The 12,829-nt window shown below is 36.8% G+C and overlaps 1 pseudogene; it reads left to right on the top strand.

The window, feature by feature from the left end:
• The first annotated feature begins 3,394 nt into the window (after positions 1 to 3,394).
• LOC120557103 lies at positions 3,395 to 12,333 on the top strand (annotated as a pseudogene).
• Positions 12,334 to 12,829: the final 496 nt, after the last annotated feature.

Here is a 12,829-nt window from a genome sequence, read left to right as displayed (position 1 = left end):
GAAAAATAAATCTATATAAAGGCAATTTTAAAATAAAACCATATTTGTGTCAAGCCTGGGGATTTAAAGAACCTAAATGTCTACATTGTGATAGATAGTGTACTATACAAGTGTACAGTACACTAATTTTCAAATCTCTTCACAAATTAAGATAAGGATTATACAATACAGAATCAATGAATAAACAGCAGTAAAGAAGAAAACATGCTATTAGAAACTAAAAAAAATCAAGAACTCAGATAATAAGATAAAGATAATATGACAAAAGTTTAATATTTAAAATGATAAAATAATTAAAAAACCCTACAATATGTATTAATTGTAGTAATTTATAAGGTAGAAGTGTTATATTGAGCATCAACCTCACGCTTATTGTCGAAAAAAGGGACTTGAAGCGTAAATATAAGCTTCAGGCCGCATTTATGTGACTGAGACGTAGCTGAAACGTGACCCTTCCCGGAGCCCGTACAAACAGCTGCATAGATTCAAATGAGAGTATATCTGCTGCTTGAGACGTGGGAGTAATAAACGCGTCTGACACACTTGCGGTATAAACTGGGGTAAAGTTTCTAGCAGTAATTAGGACTTCTTTGTCTCACAGAAACGAAGTCAGGTGACATTATTATCGAGCCACAAACTCTGCACAGGGAGTATAATACATACTGATTTGAAAACAGCAAATACAACTTCGGCAGTATTGAAGGAAAAATAGGCTGCAGAATATTTTGTTGTTTGTTGTTTTGCAATATTTGAAAATTGATAATTATTTATTATTTATTTTTTTAAATTACATTCATATCTGCATTTATGTCAAAACCTAGAGATTTTCAAACAACAAAATGTCATTTATTAAATGTATTTGTGTCAAAATGACACATAAACATCTTTTCCATTTCTATTTTGCCTGGAAACGCTTCCAACACGCATGCTTGTCGCGTGATTTCTAGCATGCACGCGTTTTCTGAGATGTACGCGTCACGCAGGCAGTGTGCAAGCTCTAACCAAATAAAAAACAAATAAAAATGGAAATGCCACTGACACGCTCAAGCCACGCAGGCACTGTGCAGGATGCACCAGTAGAAGGGCTGGTTATCGTTCCAAAATTTCTGATACCGAGACCAATACCGTGACTATATACGATACTTGTCTCATACCATTTTTATAAAACAAAAACAACATTATGACACAAATCTTTCAATTTATTTTTCAGCACATACTACATGAGCCCAGTCTCTGTGTAACGTAGGCTTTTTCCTGCGTGTCTCTACGACGTGTAACGTTAGACAGCCTATCACAAACATTAGGTTAAAGCATGCTGCATGCTGATTGGCTCACTGACGCTGATGATATTTATTAATAAAAAAGGTATTGAAATTGGGTATTGAATGCCGAGGCATTTTTCAATACTCGATACTTTAGAGGCAATTCGGTCGGTGCTTAAAAGGTTTTGTATTCAGTACCCAGCCCTAGACAGTAGAGCTGCAAAAATAAATCAATCAATTAATTAGTCAACTATGAAATGAATTGCCAATTATTTTTGATAATCGATTAATTGGCTTGAGTAATTTTTTATGAAACAAAATAGTCTAATTCCAGTATCCTAAATGTGAACATTTTCTAGTTTCTTCTCTCCTCTGTGACAGTAAACTGAATATCTTTGTTGTGGACAGAACAAGACATCTGAGGATGTCGTCTTGGGCTTCTGGGAAACACTGATCCACATTTTTCGCCATTTTCTGACATTTTATATAACAAACAACTAATCGGGTGATCGAGAAAATTTAGTTGCAGCCCCAGCCTGAGTCTTTTTTACTTTCGGACATCTTACACATGCAGACAGGGGCGATTCAGCTCTTTCCAATTAGAACGTAACACTAAAATATGCATTGTGACCTGGTGACGGTTTGGTACGAATACACACACACACACACACACAATATGGGCTAAACATAATCCCAAATGTGTTCCATCAACATATATAAACTTCAACACCCTCACCAGACTGATGCTATGTGTTGTCCTGCTGGGTAAGTAGCCTCCAGTCTAGTCATGCCTACTGCTTCATTGAACTGATAATGTATGGGCTGTATATGTCTGTATTATTGTGTATATCACATTTTTTATTACTTTAGTTTGTATCATGTATTCTGTCTGTGATTGAGAAGGATATTTTGTGTAATATTCAGTAATATGTATTACTGGCTTCCCAGAGTGATCGTGATTCCTCTGAGGGAATTATGCTCAACTATTAGCAAATACTCGGTGCAGCTGTATCATCTGCTCTGAAATGATTTCAAAATAAGGTTGGGTATCGCCACTGATTTCCTGAATCGATATGAATCCGAATAACAAGATTTGATTTGATTTCCGATTCAATTTGATCAGGGATAGTTCAGTTACAACACCAATTTCGCTTGAATGTCAAAGAGATTCTCAGTGAACTAATGCTGTAAATTGTAAAAGCAACCCTCTAACCCAGGGCTCTTCAACTTTTAAGCCAAGAACCCCTTAACTGAAAGAGATACTGAGAAAGGACCCCCTACTACTAATATTGTATAAAATTAAGTTGCATATTAAACTGGGCCTACAATAACGTGTGGGCGGCCTAAAGCCTTTATACATAGCTTTTTAGTGCATAGAATACTAAGCTATTAAATTAATAATTGCTGCATGTTTTATTGTTACACAAACATGTGGCACATTGAATCATTATGATTACCTAGGCCAGTCAGCAGTGGGGACATATTTGCTGATAATATGTTGGATTCATGTTAAGACAATTTTTGAAAAAAAAACTTTAAAAATTAACAATAATTTGGGGTCTCCCGTGCATTGCCTCCGAGGACCCCCTGTTGAAGACCCCTGCTCTAACCTGCTGCATTAATAAATATATATATATATTAATGTTGTGGTTCAGAATTCAACCCAAAGCAGTTACATAGAGACAGAAAAAATATTTTCTTTAGTCCAGAGGATGTGATGCAGAGACAGTTAACCTAAAGCCATACATCTTTTAAAAAGGCCATGGCAGATCTAACCTCTCTTTGGAGTGGTATTTAGCATGACATGGATTCCTTACATCGTCTAGTTTCATATGATACCAACATCTTCACCAATTACGTTCAAATGAAGATCGATTTGAATAAAAAAAAAAGTTTTTAAACCCAGCCCACCCTATTTCAAAATAAGTTAAATAATTTGGGACAGAGCAAAAATATACTCCACAAAGAGGCAGGAAATTACAAATAGTTTTTTAAAGAAGTATTAAGATTTAGAAAAGAATGATTTATAACATGAATCAGTGTGTCTCATGGCACATTTTAAACTTGACACAATAATCTAGAATAATAATCTTTGCTTATTTCAGACGGGAAAGAATTTTGACATTTTAGATATGAATTTTTCATCCGTCAACGGCACTTCAACTGTAACGGAGTATGAGCGGGACAACTTCACCACAGCAGTGATCAAGAACGTGATTGTCACAGCGCTCTGCATCTCCATCAACTACATCAACAGTACTCTGGTCCACACCTTCAGAAAGCACCAGGTCTGAAATCTGCTTAGTTTTTACACTATATTTATCACTATGTTATGATTTTCTCTCCCTCATCTTTCCCACTCAGCTTTAAAGGGGGTGATAGAATGATTATATAGGGTATTTTACACTGTTCCTTAAGGTCTCCTAATGGGGTATGTAACATTGGTTGGGCTGAAAATTGCCCGAATGCTATTTTATTAGGCCCTTAACTACCCTGTGAATATGGCTCTATTTGGAACAAGAGCTTTTCTTCCAAATATGGTATGTTAATGAATATTCCGAATGAGCTACGCGCTGATTGGTTTGAGCAAACTACATAGAAACACATGGGAGACTCGACAGCAGGCCTCATATTTCAGACACTGCAAAGTTATACATTGTTTGTCGGGCTATTTCGTTATTAAATTCACTTCTGAGACTTTTTTAAGAGAGAAATCAACTATATAAAGCTCAAATATGGGCCGTTTTACGAAAATTGATTGCTAATTGCAAATTTGGTAAGACTGTGTGTCGGAGTTCAGCCGCTGGTGCTCCCTCTCCGCCCGCCGGTGCTGCCTCGCCGCCTGGCCTGCCTTCCTTCACAGACCCCGGCCTGCTATGAGGTACTTGGAGCTCCGTCACAGCTGGCAGCCCACAGCAGGGACTACCAACACCGCTGCCCTGACAGAGCTCCAGGGCCTTCAACTTCCCTCTTCCTGCTAGCTAAATGGCCCGTTGTGTGAGAGTGAGAGCGCGGTCAGCTAGCTTGTTACACCAGCAATCTCTTACCACATGTTACCCACATGTCAAGCTGCGACTGTCCCTTCAATCCTAGCTACAAATCACGGATAGTTAGCTTCCTTTTCGCCTTAATTCGAGTATATTTACAGTTTGAATTTCGTCACGCCACTTACAAAACATCTAACTAAATGTCTTATAAACCTAACAACGGTGTCCGATTTCAAGTTAATATTTGTGAAGACTAGCTAGGTGTTTCGTTAGCTGCGACTGTCCCTTCAATCCTAGCTACAAATCACGGATAGTTGGCTTCCTTTTCGCCTTAATTCGAGTATATTTACAGTTTGAATTTCGTCATGCCACTTACACAACATCTAACTAAATGTCTTATAAACCTAACAACGGTGTCCGATTTCAAGTTAATTAATATTTGTGAAGACTAGGTGTTTCGTTAGCTGCGACTGTCCCTTCAATCCTAGCTACAAATCACGGATAGTTAGCTTCCTTTTCGGCGTAATTCGAGTATATTTACAGTTTGAATTTCGTCACGCCACGTATACAACATCTAACTAAATGTCTTATAAAGCTAACAACTGTGTCAGATTTCAAGTTAATGAATTTTTGTGAATTCCAGAGGAATTCTAAGAGGAGAAACTAGCTAGCTTTCATTGATAGAGCTCCATCCAGCCGCATGCTCTATCAATGAGACTCACGGACAAGCGGCGTTTATTTCCCCAATCGTTTGTTTAAATAACTCAACACATTATAATTACACACATTAAAAGAGTAACTGGAACCTGTGGTAAGAGATTGCTGGCGTAAAAAGCTCGCTGACCGCGCTTTCACTCACATACACCGGGCATTTAGCTAGCAGGATCTCAGGTCAGTTGTGTAGCCTATGCAAATGTTGGGGCGTGACAAAGAAAGAGACTAGAGCCAAATGAGGAGGAGCCGCAATAGTTGACGTCAACTATGGGGCTCGTTTAGATTCACCCGTTTTCAGAGGCAGTTTCAAATAGTGAGATTTGCAGAGAAAAGAGGTGTCAATGGGATTTAGAGGTTCTATGTATGTCCTAGTTACTAGGGATGCACCGAATATTCGGCCACCGAAAATTTTCGGCCGAAAATGGCCCAAAAGGGCATTTTCGGTTTTCGGCCGAAATACTTTTATCACCGAAACAATACGGCCGAAAATGTTGTGATGACGCAAACAGAAAACGCGACCTGCACGTGTGTCAGTACCCGATCCGTTCCACCTGCAAAGTGTCTCCTAAGCAAAGAGGTTGAGACGGACCACGGACTGAAAACAATGAAAAGTACGCTCTTAGAGTCTGTCAGCACACGTTTCAGTGAGATCTGTTCGGATCCTCTGCACTTCATCGCGACTGTACTTGATCCGCGTTATAAAGACCATTACTTGGATGCGGAAATAAAGCAGGGCGCACGAGAAATGATCCAGGCCGCGATGGATGCCCAGAACCTGCGTGGAGACGGAGACGGAGCAGCGCCCAGCGCAGGAGATCAGAGCGCAGAAAAAAAGACTTGTCTCGCTGCACCAGATGAGGGGCATGCACCCTCGTTGTCTGATATGTTCAGTGAAATCCTGCAAGAAAGTGCCTCAATTAATAATAATAATAATAATAATAATAATAATAATAATAATAATAATAGGTAAGCTATTCTGTTCTTAGGCTACTGTATACTGTATGTGACTATCAGATTGTAGCCATATTTCTGCTAGATATTTTTTTAATTAAACTTTAATATTAATTTATACAATTGCAATGCCTTGATTTTAGTAAAGTTAGTACACAGTCATAGTCATAAATGCAATGGTACTAATAATTGGCTTAATTTCTTTCGGTTTTTCGGTTTCGGTTTTCGGTCTTTGTTTCCTCTTTTTTCGGTTTTCGGTTTCGGCCAAGAATTTTCATTTCGGTGCATCACTACTAGTTACCCAATAAACTGTCATTATTCAACTATGACAAGGTAAAATCAGTTTTGCATTCTATCACCCCTTTAAGAAAGCGAGAGCTACATTTTGAAACTGTAGATTGTTTTCACAGCTTTAACAAGTACGTTTTTAGAAAATCCAACATTTAAATAAAGGATAATAAAAGGTTGTAAATGAAACAAGAATGTTATAAAACTGAAGCAAATGATTAGCATTAAAAACAAAATGTTTCTCCAAGGCAAAACCACGTGTATATAAGCATTAGATCATTTTCATGTGATTTGGGTCCCTGCTTCTAACGTTCTCTATTTTCTATGAATCATATTCAGTGAAAACATGTCTTTAAATCTGTGATGTTGTTACTTATCATTATTTGATAAGCTAAACACCAAATTTCCCATTGTTATTTACAGAAAACATCAACCTCTGAGAGGCAAGTTAGCTTTTATTTATTGGCCATTTATTCGTGGTAAACTTGCTCTGATCATTAGCAAGTAATTCAACTATTTTGTGAGTCAATCATAGCAGACTGTAGGGCTGCACCTGGATTTGGCTGTTCAATACGAAGATTTGACTATTCTCAACATGATGAAAGGATTAATAAAGTCTGCCTAACATGTGATCGTGTTGTTTCTCAGATATTTTACACAAACCCTCGGTACATCCTGTTCATCCACCTGGTGATGAATGACATGATGCAGCTGGCCCTGTCAACTCTTCTCCACATCATCAGCTACACCCTTTACACCATCAGTGTACCCTTCTGCCTCATCCTGCTGATCGTTGCCATCCTGGCCACACTCAACACGCCACTAAACCTGGCCGGCATGGCGGTCGAGTGCTACATCGCCATCTGCTTCCCCCTCCGCCACGGACAGATCTGTACCGTCAAGAACACCTACATCCTGATTGGATTGATCTGGTTGGCAAGTTGGTTCTCCATCCTACCAGATCTCTTTATCCTCCTGGCCACAGAGCCGCCGCACTTCTTTCACTCTCAAGTTTTATGTGTCCGAGATTACGTGTTCAGGAGCTCTTACAGCCTGAAGAAGAGGGACGCGTCACACATTGTTTGTCTTGTCCTGGTTTGGCTCACTGTCTTTTACACGTACTTCAGGATTCTGTTTGCTGCCAAGGAAGCAACTCCAGACATTAAAAAAGCCAGAAACACTATTCTCCTCCACGGTTTTCAGTTGCTGTTATGTATGCTTACGTACGTGCGGCCCATGTTTGAACAAGGTCTGCTCTACTTTTTGCCTTTTATGTCATTGTCCAGATCCTGCCACGCTTTGTAAGTCCCATTGTGTACGGACTGCGAGACCAGACCTTCAAGAGACATATGAGAAGGTACCTGCTCTGTAAAGTGAACATACGCAACCGCACAGAAAATATCCAATGTCAAACATGAAACCTACAATGAAAATGCAGTGAGAGTTGAATTAAAAGTAGAAGACGTATATTATGTAACCAATAGGAATGTTAATCATTAACCATTTTAGCGTCATTTAAACAGTTAAAAAAATATTATTAAAACAAAAATAAAGTTTATTAGAACACTTTTTTGCCTGATAAAAGAAAAATAGGCTCTACATTCTATTTCTTTACTTTTAGTTAACTTGCTAATCCCAATTTTGCACTAGTTGCATTTAAGCCCTTTTTGTTCTGCTCGTGGCTCTCTGCTGGAAAATGCCCACAGTGGAGAGCTAACATTACGTGACACATATCACTATCTCGATGAGGACTGGCAAGTAAAATGGTCTTACACACATAGTTTGCCTCGCAGACACACAGCTGAAAACCCTGCAGGTGGATGTGTGTGGAGACAGGCTCACACATACAAACCGCAGACCACTGTTGACTTATGTCAGGCGCTAAGCAGTTCCAGCAAAGTTGCCGCATGTGTCTACGAGAATGCAAGAAACATCGTGGCTGCGTGACCGGTAAAAGTCTGCGTAAAGCAGAAAATATATAGGTACTACGAATACATTTGAATAAATAATGAGAGTTGTCAAAACATTCTAGGATATGACACATTTTGTAAAACAAATGTTGTATGTTTGTCAAACCATCATATCAGCTAGGGGTGGGAATCACCAGTGGCCTCACGATACAATATCATCACGATACTTATGTCACAATACAATATTACTGCCATTTTAAACATATTGCAATATTCTGCGATATATTGCAATTCATTACCTAATTTCAAATGATGTCCCCAAAAGCTTGTCAACATCTGTTTTATCTAAAAGGTTTTGTTCATCTCACTTCAATTTGATTGCTGCAATATGGGATTTTCAAGCAGAGAAACTGACCAACACATATATAATATTAGATCGATACTTGGCGTCTGTGTATCTATACAGTATTGCCATGGAAAATATCGTGATACTATGCTGTATCGATTTTTTTCCCCACCCCTAATTACAGCAACTGGAAAGTAGAGGCTGATTCGACGCAATTGTATGACGAGGTATGTAATTATGGTAATTATTATTATGGTAATTATAGGTATGTAAATGTTCACAGATTGTTAGAATGAAAAAATTAATAAAAGACTGATAACGGAGTGCTTTCTTCTGCTTCAATAAAAATGTCCCCTCATTGTATATAAATTATAAGCCGCGCTAGCAGCAAGGAGACAAACTCAATAACAACTATTGGATGGATAGCCATGACATTTGTACACACATTCAAAGGTGAATTCAAATAAGATATTTAAGATATAACAGTGGCATATAAATGACAATTAAATTATTATTATTGCTCCAACAATTGAATTCAGCCTATATTTACATATAGACACTTAACTTGAAAACCAGCTCAGACTGAGGATTTTCTTTAAGGTCTGGTCTGGTATGATTGTAGTGCTACACTGCCTCCAACACTACTTGGCAACATTGAACTTCAGTCAATCATTGTGAATAAAAGAAAAGTTTCATCACAAGATCAAACACCCTGCTTTGACCACTAGAGATGCAAAGATTAATCAATTAACTGTCAGCTATTAAAATAACTGTCAACTATTTTGATAATCGATAAATCAGTGAGTCGTTTTTTTATGAACAAAAGAAATATATTCTCGATTGCAGATTGTTAAATGTGAATATTTTCTAGTTTCTTCTCTCCTCTGTGACAGTAAACTGAATTTGTTTAAAGTTGTTGACAAAACAAGACATTTGAGGACGTCATCTGGGGCTTTGGGAAACACTGATCCACATTTTTCACCATTTTCTGACATTTTATAGACCGAACAACTGATCGATTATTCAAGAAAATAAACAGATTAATCAATCAATAAGTAATCATTAGTTGCAGCCCTACCATTCTGTCAGCCTCAAGACTGCCATTAACTATCATCATGTATACATTCTGGCACTGTTTTTTTGCATCTTATTGATAATCTTTAGTGTTCATATTAAGTTTTTATTTCCCTCAAGATTAATAAAAGTTTGATCTTATCTTCATCTTTTTTTACTTCTCTCACAAACACTGACGATGACGCGAAAATTAATTAAGTTTTGTTTCAAAATGTTTATAAAGACTCTTGTGTCGCGCTGTCTGCCTTCAGGGTGTGATCTGGACTCAGGTAGGTGGAGCAGGACGAGACTTTCATTTGGATAAGTATATACATGTAATGTATTATTTTGGCTGATAGTGATTTGAATAAAATCTTGCCGGCATATTCATCCCAAAGCTCAGTTTCTAATGTCACTTTTCTGCTGCCAGTTTATTGTCACATTGGGATCATTTGCGATTAATTTACTTGTGTTTTGCACTGGAAAAATAAACTGCAGAACTGTAACATTTCAGCAGCTGACTGAGCTTTGCTAAGGTTATTTGGGTTTATTTTAAATGAAGGGTTAATTTTCTAAATGAGATGTATCCATATTCATAAATCTTGTTTTCTCTCTTATGTGTGTACTCAATCAAGGGAATGTCAAACTGTTGTTGATATATTCATTTTAAGAACATCTCAAGTTTTCTAGGCCAAAAAGAATGTATGTTATTATATATTATATATACATATATATATATATATATATATATATATATATATATATGTATTAATGTCATGATAAAAAGAAGTGACTCCTTTAACATGGGTTTTGCTAGCGCCGTTAATAACGTTTAACGTTCGACAGCACTAACATTTTTTTTATAAAAGACTGATAACCGAGTACTTTCTTCTGCTTCAATAAAAATGTCCCCTGATTGTATATAAATTATAAGCTGTGCTAGCAGCAAGGATAATATATACTTAATATAACATTGGCATATAAACGACAGAATTTAATTATTAATATTGCTACAACAATTGAATTTCAGCCTATATTTACATGTGATGAAGCAGAGTCTGTTCACATTGGCTGTGGACACTTGAACACTTGAAAACCAGCTCTGACTGGGGATTTTCTTTAAGGTCTGGTCTGGTATGATTGTAGTGCTACAGTGCCTCCAACACTACTTGGCAACATTGAACTTCAGTCAATCATTGTGAATAAAAGAAAAGTTTCATCAAAGGATCAAACACCCTGCTTTGACCACTAGAGCTGCAAAGATTAATCGATTGTCAGCTATTAAAATAAATGTCAACTATTTTGATGATCGATGAATCAGTTTGAGTCGTTTTTTATGGAACAAAAATATATTCTCGATTGCAGCTTGTTAAATGTGAATATTTTCTAGTTTCTTCTCTCCTCTGTGACAGTAAACTTCACAATTTTCTGACATTTTATAGACCGAACAACTGATTGATTATTCAAGAAAATAAACAGATTAATCGATCAATAAATAATCATTAGTTGCAGGCCTACTGACCACACTGTCAGCCTCAAGACTGCCATTAACTATCATCATGTATATATTCTGGCATTGTTTTTTGTTGTTTGTTTTTTTGGGGGGAGGGGGTGTTTACACCTTATTAATAATCTTTAGTGTTCATACATTGTTTTTATTTGAACTCTATATTTGGAAGACTGCTGCACAACAATTTCCCTCAAGATTAATAAAAGTTTGATCTTATCTTCATCTTTTTTTACTTCTCTCACAAACACTGACGATGACGTGAAAATTAATTACGTTTTGTTTCAAAGTGTTTATAAAGACTCTTGTGTCGCGCTGTCTGCCTTCAGGGTGTGATCTGGACTCAGGTAGGTGGAGCAGGACGAGACTTTCATTTGGATAAGTATATACATGTAATGTATTATTTTGGCTGATAGTGATTTGATTAAAATCTTGCCAGCATATTCATCCCAAAGCTCAGTTTCTAATGTCACTTTTCTGCTGCCAGTTTATTGTCACATTGGGATCATTTGCGATTAATTTACTTGTGTTTTGCACTGGAAAAATAAACTGCAGAACTGTAACATTTCAGCAGCTGACTGAGCTTTGCTAAGGTTATTTGGGTTTATTTTAAATGAAGGGTTAATTTTCTAAATGAGATGTATCAATATTCATAAATCTTGTTTTCTCTCTTATGTGTGTACTCAATCAAGGGAATGTCAAACTGTTGTTGATATATTCATTTTAAGAACATCTCAGCCTTTATGCACCAGTTGTGTTAATATAAATTATATAATTAACGCTATGCTTTAACATTATGTTGGGTTGATTGCTGTCCGACAGCTTTTAAGGGAGAAAAAAAACAAATCAGGCTGCAGGTGAAAACAAAATAACGGCAGAATGTTGCATGGCAGGAAGCAGGAAATATGTGTTTTGATGTATTTCTAAAAAACAAGGTCAACTTTGGTTTAGTGTTAGATTTACAAATTGCCTTAAGCTCTGCAGCTTCAGGTCTCTGCTCAGATTTACAGCAGTGAGTTAGCAGAACATGAAACTTATGTAACTACAGAATGTGATTTTCAATAAAGACAAATAAAGCCAAAGTAAAAAAAAAAATGATATGTATTATATCTCAAATACATGTACTCTATGTGGCCAAAGTAGTGTGCATGCATCATAATTTTAATACGTTACATTTTAATACATAAAAGTTTGACTGATTTTAAAAAACATTTATTGAATTAATTATGATGCGGTTTTGGATAATTACTTTATGCATTTTTCAATATGTATTTTCTGTGTTGCATCGTCTCTATCAGGTCTGAGTGAAGTATGAGTTCATCAGTTAGTCCTGGAGGCAACATGACTTCTCAGGTTTGGTGAAGAAATTGTTCTTAAAATAATCTTTACATCAAATAAAACTGACCAATTATTGATTTGCTTGTACAGTTGTATTGCTAATTTAGATGTAAAATGTAAAGTTTCTAGGCCTAGGCGGAGGTGGTTCAGGTACGTCCACTGCTAAATTTTAAAAAAAGTATTTTATTTTTTATAAACCTTGAAACTAATCATCAATCCCTGCTTTCGCAAAACTTTCTGGCCCGAACATTAAACCAGTGTCTTATCACAGCATCTTCACATGAACTGTTGTTGATCTCACACTATCACCAATTTGTAGCCTGGTCTGGTACCTCATAACCAAATATTATATTAAACCTTTAAAGAGAGAACTCACTGTGTAATGTAGATGCTTCTATCTCCTGATTCACAAATGTGATAATAGATAAAGGATTGTTTGCTTTAAAAATTACTTTCGCAGCTCAGCTGATATT

Source organism: Perca fluviatilis, chromosome 4 (assembly GCF_010015445.1).
Source record: "Perca fluviatilis chromosome 4, GENO_Pfluv_1.0, whole genome shotgun sequence".
Classification (NCBI taxonomy): Eukaryota; Metazoa; Chordata; class Actinopteri; order Perciformes; family Percidae; genus Perca; species Perca fluviatilis.
Note: the sequence above shows the minus strand (reverse complement) of the source record. Positions and strands in the feature narration are given on the sequence as shown.